This window comes from Portunus trituberculatus, chromosome 40 (genome assembly GCF_017591435.1).
Source record: "Portunus trituberculatus isolate SZX2019 chromosome 40, ASM1759143v1, whole genome shotgun sequence".
Lineage (NCBI taxonomy): Eukaryota > Metazoa > Arthropoda > Malacostraca > Decapoda > Portunidae > Portunus > Portunus trituberculatus.
In genome coordinates, this window is record NC_059294.1 from 10,336,789 (window position 1) to 10,352,598 (window position 15,810).

A 15,810-nucleotide genomic window follows, 5' to 3' on the forward strand; every position below is an offset into this window, starting at 1 on the left:
GTTTCAGCTCTAGAGAACACAGTTCATCTTTCTTGGCATGCAATTGTAAAATATCCACTTTAATTGTATGATGCAACCAAGGTGGAAGACTATCAGTTTTCTCTAAAGGTGCACAGTATTGCACTGCCCCATACTCACACAAGGCTGCATACAACTTTTTACCATAACTGTTAAGTTTAACAGAGCAGCGGGAATTCTGACAAGAGTTCACTAAGGATATTAAGGCATCATCCCCTCTTCTAGTCATCCTAATGACAGCACCAACGACCAACTCCTTAACCCTACAATGAATACTTGGAAGATACCGTTCCATTCTCATAATGTCAATTCTAGTTGTCTTTGCACATCCTAATATGATTCGCATTGCCTCATTCCGTACCACTTCCAAAGCTCGCAGGCTGTGTGTGTGTGTGTGTGTGTGTGTGTGTTAAAGGTGAGTTTAATTGCGTAATACGTACAAAATGCACTCATACATGCATTGTTGTTGTTGTCATTGTTGAAAGGCGTCGCTTCCACTAAGTGAGTAATAACACTAGCTTGACCATTGCCGCTTGAGATCTGGTGAAGCACTGCCGGGCGCCAACAAACGTCTCCTTGTGACTGTCATTCACTGCTTGTGCACTGGACGAGTAGGTGACAAGAGCTTGTCGCCAGTCACCAGTCACCAGTGTCTCCCAAACGTGTTTTTTTTTTTTTTTTTTCCATCACCGTCTTGGGTATTAGGCCAAACGTGAAAGGTGCTTCCTTAAATGAAGCGATCGTGAGGTGAATAGTGAATACAGCGAGGACGTAAATTTGTCTGGTCAGAAAATAGTTGTTTAAAAGTACATCATTAAATTGTTTGGTGAATAATTAGGTATGTGTCTGTGTTAATTAACATTGCATGTCGGCAGGGCCCATCCAGGTGGCAGGTGGCAGGTGGCATCCCCGCCTCGCTGAAACAAGCTATTTAAATTATCACTTCCTTATTTAGTTATTATGAACATTGGCAATATTATTTACGCGTCATGCCTGTAGGCCTACATGCTTCATAATTAGTGCAGGAAAATGTGGATACGTTAATTTGGATGGTTAAAGAAATATGTGTGTTTTGACATTTCAGTAATGTGACAATTGGAAATACTATGTACCGTAGCTACGTGCTTTGTCCTCACAATGATGATAATGATAATAATAATATTATTAATAATAATATTAATAATAATAATTGTTATTATTATAATTATTATTATTATTACTATCATTATAATATCAATATTAATAATAATATTAATAATAATAATTCCTATTATTATAATTATTATTATTATTATTACTATCATTACTATTATCATTATTATTATTATTATTATTATTATTATTATTATTATTATTATCAATAATAGTAATGATGATAATGTTAATAAGAATGATAACGATAGTGATAACACTAATGATAACTATAACAATAATAATGATGATGATAATAATAATAATTATAATAAACGCACACACACACAGACACACACACACATTATATATATATATATATATATATATATATATATATATATATATATATATATATATATATATATATATATATATATATACAATGGATAGACAAAGCTTATGTAAAGGAGTGTCACGTGAGTGAGGAGGTTTGAGACCTACGTGGGGTACCACCGGCTTAGACTAAAGGAAACAATGCTTATATCAAACGACGCTCACCGAGAGTGGTTAGTTAGTTATTAATTGTCTTTATTGTAAACAAGGGAGGGAGGAGGGGGGGAGTAGGAGGAGGAGGAGTAGGAGGTGAAGCAGAAAGCAGTGAGGCAATAGGGAACGATTTCTTTAATAGGCGTTGTGCTGGTAAGATGTGTGAGCTAAAAGGTGTGTCTGCCCACTGCCTCGTCACGAGTTTAAGTAACTAAGGTTTTGTGTGTGGTGCTGATGTTGGAGTGCGTGTGTGTGTGCAGTGAAGGACCTTTACCTTTTTCTCAAGAACGGGAGTATTTGAAAGTTCCATGCCGTGGCTTAGAGGATAGGAAGTGTTTCCTGACATTACGTGAAACTTTGTGTATAGTGAATTTCTTAATGTACAATGTAAATTCCTAAAATAGTATAGTTAATAGATAGTATATGACTCGAACTTACTTTCTATTCGGGGTCTTAGTGGGTGCTCTATAGAACAGTGTTTGTTTTAGCGTCACAAAGTTTAACACCACTTCCAATTTCTAAGTCCAGTGTTTATGTGCTGTCTACACCAGCTTGTCGACTGGGCCTCTTAACACGTACGCCGCGCCCGCAACACGATGTAGTTCCTTTTGCTCGCCATATTTGAAGCGGCATACTAATTATTTGAAGTGGCGAGTGTGTCCACGTTTAAGAGTAAGTCGAACGTGGAACACAAAAAGAACACCACTTCAGATGGAAGGAAATATATTTTCTTCAGTTATGAAAATATAGGAAATACGCTAACTAGGGGAAATGACGTCAAATATATATACACGCACGTGGAAATTTACAGGAGTTTCGTGGCTGAATTCCTTTCCATCGGGGAATTTTTAGCTTTTTAGGCAGGTTCAAAGAGGGATACACGAAGAACAACACTTCAGATGAGAGGAAATATTATTCTTCCTTCAGTCACCTATAAAAATCATTCAAATACGCTAACTACGGGAAATAACGTCAGGGGTTACGCCAACGGAAGATTCCAGAACTTTGGTTCTGAATTTGGATCATTCGGAAAAATCTCGCTCTTTCTCGCCGTTTTAAACAAGTTGAAAGAGGAACACGCGAAGAACAAAGTTTCAGATAAATATAAGTATTCTTATTCCTCCATTAAGTGAACAAAATAAAGCAAATATGCTATAAACTACGGGAAATGACGTCACTAATGTATTCCTCCACCACTAGTGAACTGGAAGGTGGACTTGCCGCCCTCCACCCTAACACAGTAGTCGTTTGTCAGTCATGATGGATTCCACTGCTTCTCTTCCTTGGTGCTCTGATTGTGACCTCGGCCTCCTCGACTTTCTCCATAAGTACACAGGGATGGCACGAGACCAGTTTGATGTGTGCGTGCGACACAGACAGAAAAGGCAGGTTTGGTGTTGAAACGCCGTGTTTGTTATTCTGGAATTTTACCAAAAAAAAAAAAAAAAAAAAAATGGTGTTCGCGTCAGTGTGGTAACAACACCCGTGATTGGGTATTTTAGGGAAATTTCCTTAGAATGATGTTGAATACAGGGATTATATCCTACTGAATGGTAATTACAAGGTAATAAATTCCCCGTGAGCGAGCGAAACGAGCGAACCACCCGTCCTGTGATACAGTGGGTATTCTAAGGAAATTCCCCCGGTTAGGAGAACCCTAGGTTAGGTTTGTTTAGGTTGTTAATAACCTTAGGGTAGGGAGTCCAGGGTGCGCAGGCCCCCAGCCATTTTACACACGTCGCTACATCTACGGATTTATGAGATTATTTTTACGAGAAATCCTGATTTTCTTAATTTCCCGTAGATTTTTTTTCGGGGGTCAAAATCCGCCTCATCTGCTTCCCCCCCAAAACCCCCGGTTCCCCACAGTCCCCCAAGCTTGTTGGGGGGAAAGGGGGAGAAATTTTAGGAATTTACACTATAGTGATTGTAAACATTTAGTGTATCTCCGCTATGTGGCCGCTTCGTTCCTACTCGAGATGGAGGGAGCCTGGAGTCTGAACATTGGTCTGTGATTACCCATCTGCCGTCCGTACCAATCATTTTGCATTCCAATCTTACCCAAGCCGGAATCCGCCCCTTCACCAGCGATCTTCTTGCTTTAGAAGTAGCTATGCATTCTTAATGTTAAGTGGTGAAATGGTGGAACTAGGCTCACATATGGTTTGTTTTACCAGAGAGGAAGTGTGGGGAGAACTCCTAGAGCCAAGCATATGGTTAAAGATCGGTGCAAGGTAGGGGTTTCACCCATTGTTGTGGTCAATTTGACCCAACTTGGGTAAACCTAGGATGTGTTTGGAGTAGGTGCACCAGGTCCAGTAACACAAGATAGGGTTGTTAGGTTAGTAGGATATTGCGCTGTGTGAGGGAGTTGTTGGGTACCGTGAATCAACCCCACTTTCATATGTGCTGTGAATTAGTGTAGCGTTAAGAGTTGTTAGTTTAGTGGGATGTTACGTTGTTTGAGTTGTTGGGTGCCGTGACGTTTCATCCCGTTTTGTATGTATTGTGAACTAGTGTACCGTTATATGTAAAGCAGCAAGCAATTGTTAGTCACGGTATCCTACATTTGGTGTTTAATAATTGTTTGAATGTGAATTATGAAGGCTTTTGTTGTGTAAAAGCTTTAAATGGCTGTGTATGGTAACAATTTGTGGGCTGTCCAATTATCCACGATTGTCAATGTGGATCAGTAAGTGTAGAAACAGAGTATTAAGTTTCGGTGTGTTGTGGTGTACATGCCAAATACAGCACCACATGCGGGTTAAGCAATACACGCAGTTGCACTTAATTTGAGGCTAGTCACTCTGATGATTATACTGTGCGTTTTGCCCCTATATCATAGTTAAGGTTTTATATTTGGCATCAAGAATTAATGACACGGCACGTGAAGAATGTTTCTTGATTGATGATTGATAACTTTATTGTTGCAGCAGTGTGTGCAACAAGGGAGAAGGTCGGGTCATGACGGTCACCACCTAAACATTGGGTACAAGTCTTGGAAATCCGTCAGGAGATGGAGCACGCGTGCACTGCCACAAGTATGGCACCCTGGTCCCTACGCGCTACCAACTTCGTAAGCCACATCCGTTTCACCCTAGCTAACTCCTTAGCCACAGCGCGCTCGAGTTCGACGTGTCCCCCCAAGTGTCTGAGAAACCGTGGCATCCTGCTCCTCATCTGTGTCTGTTAGCAGTCCATCTTCAGGTATGCCTCTTCAGAAGAGGACGCAGACCTCGGAGGCGTGCGGTCCGGCACTGGTAGGGGCTGGGCCGTTTTAACTCCATCATTGGAGGCGTAGGTAAACCAAATTATTTGGTATTGGTGTGAAAGGTAGTATAACGAGGGTGATGGAAGCAAAACTCGTAAGGTTCGTAACCAGAATTGGAATGAGAAATATTTTTTTTTTTTTAACAAAGTGAGGTTTGGAGATGTGTATTCCAAATTAGTGTACCGTAGTGGTGGGTAAATAGAATGCACAATATGTACTAAACATTTAACAGGGAACACCCACATCACACTTAGCCTACATTTGTGGACAAGATTGTTCATTTGTGCAACACTTACCTACATCTGAAGACAAGATTGTTCATGTTCATGATGTAAATGTTAAGGTAAAACTGTATTTTACAGATACTGCCGCTACTAAAGGGAGAACCAAACCTGCGGCAGAGAACTGTGGTTCTTCCTGCATTGCAAGACGCCAACTGCCTCGCTGCACCTTCCACGGAGAAATTGGACCCTGCCTCACACCACCACTGCCGTGACATGTGGTGCCATTCAAGGAGGGAGGACTCGCTTCATCTAACCTAAGCTCTCCAATACATGTTGCCAATCACTCTTGTAATGTTCTTATTCCTTCTATGTACTGTGATGGACCTGCATAATTGTTGTTGTTAGTATTATAACTTATTCCTTCTTGTATTGTGATAATGTTCTTATTCCTTCTATGTACTGTGATGTACCTGCATAATTGTTAGTACTTTAATACTTATTCCTTCTTGTAGTGTGATGTACCTGCATAATTACTATAATAATAAATTATTTAAGAAATTTGATGCTTTCGATAATTCCGTCCTTTTTTTTAGGAATACTTGCAAAACGCTCTACCTAATCTGTAGTAACCTTAACCTAATCTAACCCACAATGTATGTAGTTTCAACTTTTCAAATAGCCTTTCAGTGAAGCTATAAAATTGTAATATGAATTCAGTCAGGATGCTCACTAAATTGGCCCAAACTCGGCTAAAATAGTAATTAAATAATTAAATAATGCCTAGAAAAGTTGAAAGGGTAGCAAAAAATAGCACAAATCCCTGAAAATAGCAAAAAATTCAAAAAATCCCTGAAAAAATGGACCCAAATAGTGCTAAAATAGCAAAAAATGCAAAAAATCCCTGAAAAAATGCAGAAAAATCCCTGAAAAAGCAAAAAATCCCTGAAAAAAGGCAAAAAATCCTTGAAAAACTGACCCCAACTGACCCCAAAAATAGCACTAAGTCATAAATACTCCGAAGAGTCTCCGGAGAAATTGCACATGTATATCAGGATTAAAAATACAATGAAGAGTCTCCCTTGCTTCCCTTTTATTCAATCAACACATTTGTGTAAAATCTGAAAACTACCAAAATCTTCAATGATAAAATTACAATTTTTGACGAATTTTTACACTAGCATAGCAGGATTTGTACAATTTTTGAAGTCTATCAAAATTTTCAACTTAGATAAAATCCTACAACTTTCAACTTACAATTTTTACCTTAGAATTTCTACAAATTTTCAAACTAGCATGGCAGGATTTGTACAATTTTTGAAGTCTATCAAAATTTTCAACTTAGATAAAATCCTACAACTTTCAACTTACAATTTTTACCTTAGAATTTCTACAAATTTTCAACTTAGAATTTCTACAATTTTCAACTTTAAAAATAAAATTTTGACAATTTTTCAAGTATTACATTACTTTGGGAGTACTTTCAACTTGCAATGATTCCAAAACTACTAGAGAAACAAAAATGAGGCCTACATATACATGGCAGCAGTCCCTCTGTGAACAGTTGTACTTCTTTCTATCTATCATTACTATGAAGCCTGCACAAACATGGCAGCAGTTCCTGTATGAACAGGTCTACCTCATTCCACCTATCATTGCCATCTAAACACTTGTCTAATATAACATAAAAAAAAAAAAAATAATAATAATAATATAAGAACATAAGAGTAGCATTTTGAGGCCAAAACTCTAACATTATCTTAAGCATTTCATATATATATATATATATATATATATATATATATATATATATATATATATATATATATATATATATATATATATATATATATATATAAACACAGACCATCATTCTGGGGCAGCATTCTACACAGTTAGCCTCAGGTCTCACTGAATGCCTGACTGTCACTCCACAGTTAGTCTTTAGGCTCATTATTTGTCAACTTCATATATGTATAGAAAGAAATAACTCCTTGACATAATTTTTTTTTAAATTTAAATAATTCTGACATAATATTACTACTTTGGGAAGAGTTAGACTGTGTATCCAAACAAAATAAGCACAACAAACAGGAGAAGATTACGCCCGACACATGCAGGCCATGCCGAGTAAGGTTTGTTTGAGTTATGGGAAAACTGATTGTACCTCTCTGGGCAGTTATCTATGATGGTAAATTACTGCATCAAAGAAGGACATTATTTAGTCATCATTACAGATGCTTATCACTAAATATTTATAAAAAAACGTCTGGGATCATGCTATGGTACATACAGCCAAGTTCCCATCATGTTGACAAGAGTTTTAAGATGGCAGTTGGCAGCACAACAGGATGAACCCTATCTTGATACTTATGACAAGTCACAAGGTTAGAGCTTGTCATAGAGGGACTTGTGTCTAAAATACAGCATTTTGTCTTGGAATGATGTTATTAGCTATGACAGTTTGTAGATTACGGCCCCTGAAGTCTTACACAGAACAGTGAGAGCAAAGCTCTAGAAAGTTGAGAAACTTACTACTTAATCAGTCTAAATATTCACTCAAAAATGTATATAAACCTGATAACACACAACATTTTCTTCCGAAATGAAAGACATTGACATAAGGGAATGACTGGCACACTTGCCCACAAAGCTGCACACACACACACCCACCCACACACACACACACACACACACACACACACACACACACACACACACACACACACACCTTGCAGTGTTGACTGAAATTCCATCTGCAGAAAGTGCAATGGACAATGGTTCATGTCTGTACATTACAAATTTCATAAACCATTACTCCTTGTAGCTAAATATACACAATGTTAAGTCATGAAATCTATGAATTTGAATGATAACATATAATCCTTTGGTTAAAACTGTGTGCACTACTTTCCACAAAAAAAGGAAGCATGAACCAATGATGCTGTGAATATTGAAGCATCCTCCATCCTTGCCCCTCTCTGCCTTGCACTCTGGACACACACTTATAAGAAAGCAGTGTGTTGCTGGACCTCCAAAAGCCTGTAACAAAAAGGAAGGAGTCAACAAAAGCATTCATTTACCTTCATGTCATCTTATCAGTCTGAAATTGTCAAAACTGCTCACTTGTAATCACATTTGTGGTACAGAAAGGTGTATCAAAAACCCAGCCAAGCAAAGCCACACTATTTGCAACAGTGTCAAAATAACTACTACTTGACAACTTGTTTTCCTTACTTGGAATGCAGCAAAGTGTGTGTACCACTCCCTTCTTGAAACTCTGGAGCACCTTCCTGTGTTCAATAAAGTGCTGGGCAGGGATACAAAGAGGTGCTTCCCTCAATGCCACGCCACCAGTGCAGCACATCCTGTTGGGAAAACAGAAACCCTCACTGCACTCACCAACATCCATGAAACATGTGCAACTCTGCCACTCATCCCTCCTTACACATACAAACACTACCACTCACAAACACACACAAACTGCACTCAACAATGCCTAACAAATAAAAACAAGTCAGCCTCTCATCTCTCCTTCCTCCTCAGACAGAGATGCCTCCACAAAGAAATCAATAACACACAGATTGAATACATTCACAAAGTTCAAAGAAAAACTGAGAATCTGCATCTTACAATTCAATCTCTCAGTACATCTTACAATTCAATCATTTCATCTTTTCTTCATTATAAATTTTATGAACTGTTTCACTACACATACACACAAACATAACTATGGTGAATACTCTGGATCAGTGGAAGAATCAACACAGTACAGAGGTGAAGAACTATTATTATCTAATCTAGAATTCACAAAGAAGCTGGAGCCCCCTCCTATCATTCAATATCACAGTCCAGTGGGAAGAAGTGACCAAGTAACATTTGAATCAGAAATGCAGGAATGGGAAGTGCTAAGGTATAGAGAGGACTACAAAAAGGAGAGATTAAATTATGCAAAAGCAAATTTTGAAAAGTTACGACATTTTTTTGTGGCATAGAATGGAGGAACATTATGAACAGCAAGACAGTACACAGGAAATATGAATTATTCCTACAGAAGTATAACAAGGGAGTGAGGAAATATGTACCAATCTATAGAATAAAGAAGAGTAAACAGGGTTGGTACAATGGCAGATGTATAGAATCTTAAAGGAAAAAGATAAAGCTTGGAAGAAACTCAAAAAGCAGAGAAATGAAAGCAACAGACAGCAGTATAAAGATGCTAGAAATGATTATGTTAGAGTAAGAAGAGAAGAAGAAAGAAACTGTGAGAAAGATGTGGTGTGAAAAGTGAAGCTTTTCTACAAGTATATCAATGGTAAGATGAAGAATAAGGAAACAATAGAAAAAATAGTTAAAGGAGGGAAGACATACCAAACACCAGATGAAATAAGGAAAATAATAAATGAGAGCTTCAAGACTGTTTTCACTGAAGAAGAGGATTTTACATAACTTAATAGGATATTGCATTGTACAAGCTTGCAGGAAAACATAGTGCACAAACAAGAAATTGGAAGACTACTAGAAAATTTTGATGTAAGAAAAGCAATGGGAACAGATGGTGTGTCAGGCTGGGCACTAAAGCAATGTAAAGTTCAACTGTTAGAACCAATTTGGGAAATGGTTACCAGCTCATTAAAGAAAGAGAGAGTTCCACTGGAATGGAAGAGAGCTAACACAATTCCAATATTCAAAGGAAGAAAGTCAACTGAGCCATTTAATTAAAGACCAGTGTCACTTACAAGTGTTGTAGGAAAGATATATGAAATTGTTATCAAAGAAAAATTGGTTAAATATCTGGAAGAAAAACAAGTTATATTGAACAGACAATTTGGGTTAAGGGCAGAAATATCATGTGTGTCAAATTTACTAGGTTTCTACTCCAGAGTAGTAGGACTGGAGAACAGAGGTGAATCGGTGGAGACTGTGTACATGAACATAAAAAAGGCTATTGATAAAGTCCCACATAACAGACTACTTTGTAAGTTGGAGAACATAGGAGGACTGAGAGCAAAAATATTACATTGGGTAAGGGATTACTTAAAGGATAGGGAGATGAAAACTGTGATCAGAGATACATACTCATCCTGTAATAAAGTAACAAGTGGAGTGCCACAGGGATCAGTGTTTGCCTCCATTATGTTCCAGGTATAAGTAGACGACATACATTATGGAGTAACCAGTTATACTGATTTGTTTGCTGATGATGCAAAATTTTTACGAGCAATTAAGACCCAAGAAGACTGTTTGCTGCTGCATGAAGATATTGACAAAATTTATGAGTGGAGTAAGAAATGGAAGTTAGAATTCAATGTCAAGAAATGCCATGTAATGGAATTAAGAAAGAGTAAGAGAAGACCACCAGCATGGAACTATCTGATGAGAGAGGAACAAATAATGAAGACTAAAGAGGACAAAGTTCTAGGAGTGGCTGTACAAGAAACTCTGAGCCCTGAAAACCACATAAGTAAAAATATTTGGAACAACGTATAAAATGTTAACTAATATTAACCCCTAGCCGGCGGCAGTGGACGTTGGCTGTCTCCTAAAATGTGAATCGTCTATATATAGCTTCTGCCGCCTACTGGTGTGCAGCATAAATTTAGTTACACCGCATTTTGTTACGTTTTGACAGCATCTTTATATAGACTCTACCGCAATTTCGCGCCGTGTTTACAAGTTTCTCAAATCAAACTTTAGGCTTTAAAGTGAAATTTCTTTATATGTTTACTAGAATAATGGAGTCACTCACACCCACATTAAAAATGTGTCCAGGACTTGTGACCTGGATGTGGTTTCCCTCCACCCTCCCAATTTTTTTGTTTTTGTTTTTGCTTTTCAGTTATGTGATGGTTTCCTCTCTTACTAACTCATCATCTAAATCATGCGCTAGAATCAGCTGTAAATCCTCATCAGTGATTCTCCTCCTTGTAGGAAGCATGGTTGTGCCTAAAATTCCCAAATATGTCCAAGAAATAATACTATATTGGTGGAATGACAGGCAGACAGGAGCACTCCACCCTGCCTGAAAGCTGGGAACAGAGTGTGGTATGAGTGTGAGAAGTCACGTACACCAAGGCCACTCTTGACTTGCCAGTTATCATTTTTGTGGCTCGGGGGCACTCACACGTGGCCGTCTATATATAGTCGATGCTTAGAAATACAAGGGATAAATTTTGGAGACGAGTCTATATATAGTCACCCCGCAAATTTTTGATACAATCAGGACCGTCTATATATAGTTCCACCGCCGGCTAAGGGTTAAGGTGGTATTTCAATAACGAGTATGATACGTCCAAAGTTGGAATGTGCAGCAGTGGTGTGGTTGCCGAGCTTGAAAAAGGTTATGTGAAGATTAGAACAGATTCAGAAGATGGTGCTGGAACTAAAGGAACTAACATGTGAAGAAAGGCTGATGGAAATAGGACTGCCAACTTTACATGATAGAAGAGAAAGAGAAGACCTAATAACATTGTATAAAATAGTTAATGGCATTGAAAAGATAAAAAAGCAAGAGCTGGTGCTGGTGACAGAAGAAGCTGAAATTCCAGGACAAGAGGACATGCAAAGATTAGGAAGAGGCAGTGTGTGAAGGATATTGGAAAAAAACAGTTTTCCACATATAACAGTAGAAAAGTGGAATGCATTAAATGATGAAGTTGTTGCAGCACATAATGTGCATAGCTTTAAAGGAAAACTAAGTAAGTGGATATGGAGACACGACACTATGAGCTCTGCTTGAGCCCAGTACAATACAACTAGGTAAAAATACACACACACACACATGACCTCACCTGCGTAAGATGTGGTATACTGCCTCCATTGATGAAAATAAGGGAGAGTGGAGTGCTGTGGATACTATCCGGCTGGCTGCGGAAACCACCCAGCCTGCCTCGCCATCCTCAATCCTTGCTCACCTGCTCCACCACAAACTTCATGTCTAAAACCTGATGTCCCAGAGAGAGAGAGAGAGAGAGAGAGAGAGAGAGAGAGAGAGAGAGAGAGAGAGAGAGAGAGAGAGAGAGAGAGAGAGAGAGAGAGAGAGAGAGAGAGAGAGAGACAGAGACAGAGACAGAGAGAGAGAGAGAGAGAGAGAGAGAGAGAGAGAGAGAGAGAGAGAGAGAGAGAGAGAGAGAGATGGAAAGAATTGTTACAGCTTATATTTTTCCTTGAATCTTCTACTTTTGCTTATCTTTGTAATGTTTTGGTGTCAAATGGTAATAAAGGATATAATAGAAACAAATCTGGGATAAAAAAGCTGAAATTTGAAGACCAAGTTAGGATAGGTATGGTCATGATAGATACCTTGTGAACCAAAAGCTTTTTGTCTTTTCAACTCCTCTCCTCTGACTGAATGTCTTCAGCCTTTCTCACTGGTGGAATGTTGCATCTCTTGTTATCTTGTGGTAAATATTGTCAAGAGGTCCTTTGTTTACCAAATATGGCAATTTAGCACTGTCCCCAAGAAGCCATCCCGTGCGCTCGCCTCGATTCCCAGCTCCCCCTCCGCAGCTCCTCCACCCAGCGGATTTGACGTCACATTAAATGAGAAATATATGGTATATAAATTTTATTTTGCGCAGGTGTTCCTTGAGACATGTGATGTATTTGAAGGGTTACGCAAGGGTAAAAAGGTTGAGAAACGCTGCCTTACTCATTGCCATATTCTCTCTCTCTCTCTCTCCTTATTCGTTTTCATATTCTCTCTCCTTATTCGTTATCATTCTCTCTCTCTCTCTCTCTCTCTCTCTCCTTATTCGTTTTCATATTTTCACTCTCCTTATTCGTTTTCATACTCTCTATCTCTCTCTCCTCATTCGTTTTCATATTATCTCTATCTCTCTCTCTTGCTGACCAATAGCGTGGCTTCATATATGTGACGTCAAATCAACTGGGTGGAGGAGCTGCGAAGTGGGAGCCGGGAATCGAGGCGAGCGCATGGGACAGCTTCTCGGGGACAGTGCCAGCAATTTTTCTCCTAAGAGTTTCTGAGCAAATGCAAAACTTGGTCTATTTTCATTCTCCTGACCAACTCAATGAAGATAAACTTAATCTAAGTTAACCTAATCCAAAAACTATACTAACCTAAGCTAATCTAACCTAACCTAAACTTTATATTATAACTGTTTTTGGCACAATGTGCTCATTTCCACAAGCATCAATAGGAGTCAGTAATAGCAGCTCACTGTTTAGAAAAAATAAATAAATAAAAAAAATGCTTGTCTATCTACTAGATGTGAAGTAGCATGAATGTACAGCACATAGTAGGTAGTCGGTAGTGTGTGTACCACCATAACCTGCAGCATGTCATGTGCTGCAGACAAGGGCAGATGCTTAACATTTACCCACTTGAATTCATTTAGGAGTATTTCTTACCAAGATTTCTTATCAAGATAAGGGTCTTGATCTTGATCTTGATGCTACAGGTGGCTCGGGATCGCTCCAGAGCCAGGCCTTTGGATCGGCTGCTCCTGTAGAGGACAAAAAGACAAAACAGAAAAAAAAAAAAAAAGTAGCATTTCTCTTTGTTAATGATCCCTACACCTCACTTGCCACATTCTTTCCAGATACTCCTTCACAGCCTCCATCATCCTTTCACTCTTCTCTCTACACAGTCCCAGCAGCAACACCATCCATTCCCTTCCTGTCTTCTCCACTCTTTCATTCTTATTATGCCCTAATTCACTCAAGATCACTTGCATCATCTCATGCCTGTCTCTCTCATACTTCTCACACTCCAGCATGACATGCTCCACCGTCTTGTCCTCCCCCATGTCACACCTTGCTGCGGGACTCAGACCACCTGTAGTTCCTTGCATTCACATCCATACACTGTGCCCTAGCTCGGAAGAGAAGGTCACCACCCAGGCTGCCATCATACCACCTTTCATACATCGGGCTTCCTTTTCCTTGTACCATTCCAGGGTACTCTTTCGTTCCATCCCATTCTTCCATATATTCAGTCCCACCCACTTCACCTCTCTGTCTATCTCACTCTTCCATTTCCTTGCATCCCATTCAGTTCCTACCCTGCCTCCTCTTGTCACGATCCATTCACGCTCACTTTGATTCCTCCCAGCCATTCTCATCCCCATACCACTTGTAAACCACTCCTCTCTGTCATTCTCATGCACCTCTTCCTCCACTGACTCCCACTTTCATTCCACAGGTACACCTTCCTCACTATTCTTTCCTCATCCATTCTTTCCAGCCTGACCTTGTATCTAAGTGTGGCTTTAACTAGTCTTTCCCTAAAGGTGCTCCATCCCATATCCCCTCTCAAAGCTTCTACTGCTGTGTACCTTGGAGCATTCAGTGCCATTCTACCTATTCTATTTTGTCCCACTTCTAGCTTGTCAATTTCACTTTCATTCCATGCAATCACATCCATACCATACATTATGCTGGGCACCGCCACACTCTTCCACACCTCTCTCAGCACATCATATTTGCTTGCTCTCATTCTTGCTGCACTCCCCAATCGTCCTACCCACTGATTCACTAAACCTAACTTTTCATTCTTTGTCTTTTCACACCCACTTGGACTCACCCACATCCCCAAGTACTTATATTCTCGTGCCTGATTCATCTCATTCTCTCCAATTTTCCATACTGCATTGCTTTCATCCTCAGACCTATTCACTATCATCACCTTACTTTTCTCACTACTAAACCTAACTCCAAAGTCTCTCCCATATCCATCCACAACATCTAGCATTCTCTGCAACTCAACTGCTGACTCACTCATGACCACCACATCATCTGCATAAAGGAGCACACCTATCTTCTCATTTCCCACTCTTACTCCTGCATTCATTCTTCTCAATCTGGCTGCTAACTCCTCTGTATACAAACTGAAAAGGGTTGGTGACAGAATACATCCTTGCCTAACTCCTCTCTCACTCTTCACCCAGTCTGTCTCTATATCTCCTAGTCTGTATTTAGCTTTGGTGTCAACATACATGCTATGCACTATGTTGATTATTTTTTCACTCAACCCAATCTTTCCTAAGACTCTGACTAACATTTCTCTATCCACCCTATCATAAGCTTTTCTATATCCAAAAAACCTAAATACAATTTGCCTCCCTCCTTTCTTTTTTTCTCAATCATTTCATTTACCACAAACAAGTTATCCTCAGCCCTCCTGTCCACACGGAAACCATTCTGTTCCTCACCTAACACTCCAGCTCGCTCAATCCATTTACACAATCTCTCATTCAGCACTCCACTAAATACTTTACCTACTGTGTTTAATAATGCAATCGGCCTATAGTTCTTCAGTTCATTCTTACTCTTGTGTCCTCCCTTATGCAACAGAGTCACCCTGCATTCATTCCACATTCTTGGCACCCTCTCTTCCTCCCACACCTGGTTAAACACCTCAGTCATCCTGTCAATAACAACCTCCCCACCATTTTTATACATCTCATATGGTATCCCGTCTAAACCTGCTGCCTTCCCATTCTTCTGCCTTTTCACACATCTCTCTACCTCCTCCTTGCTGATTCTCTCATTCAGTTCATCTGCATTCTTCATCTCCAGAGTCACACATCCTTCTCTCACACCAAACACTTCACCTACACCACCCACCTCTTCCCAGAACTGTCTAATTGCCTCCCT

The 15,810-nt window shown here is 39.4% G+C and overlaps 2 long non-coding RNA genes across 3 annotated transcripts; one reads left to right on the forward strand and one right to left on the reverse strand.

The window, feature by feature from the left end:
• Positions 1 to 1,838: 1,838 nt before the first annotated feature.
• LOC123516024 lies at positions 1,839 to 5,348 on the forward strand. Of its 2 annotated transcripts, none has more exons than XR_006678059.1 (2): positions 1,839 to 1,872; positions 4,635 to 5,348. It is a non-coding gene; the product is annotated as an uncharacterized LOC123516024 (long non-coding RNA). The 2 variants fall into 2 exon arrangements; XR_006678060.1 differs by having other exon boundaries at positions 1,840 to 1,872; positions 4,632 to 5,348.
• A 918-nt stretch (positions 5,349 to 6,266) lies between these two features.
• On the reverse strand, positions 6,267 to 12,660 carry LOC123516025. Its single transcript, XR_006678061.1, has 4 exons — positions 12,493 to 12,660; positions 11,982 to 12,134; positions 8,428 to 8,558; positions 6,267 to 8,232 (listed from the first exon to the last, which is right to left on the reverse strand). It is a non-coding gene; the product is annotated as an uncharacterized LOC123516025 (long non-coding RNA).
• Positions 12,661 to 15,810: the final 3,150 nt, after the last annotated feature.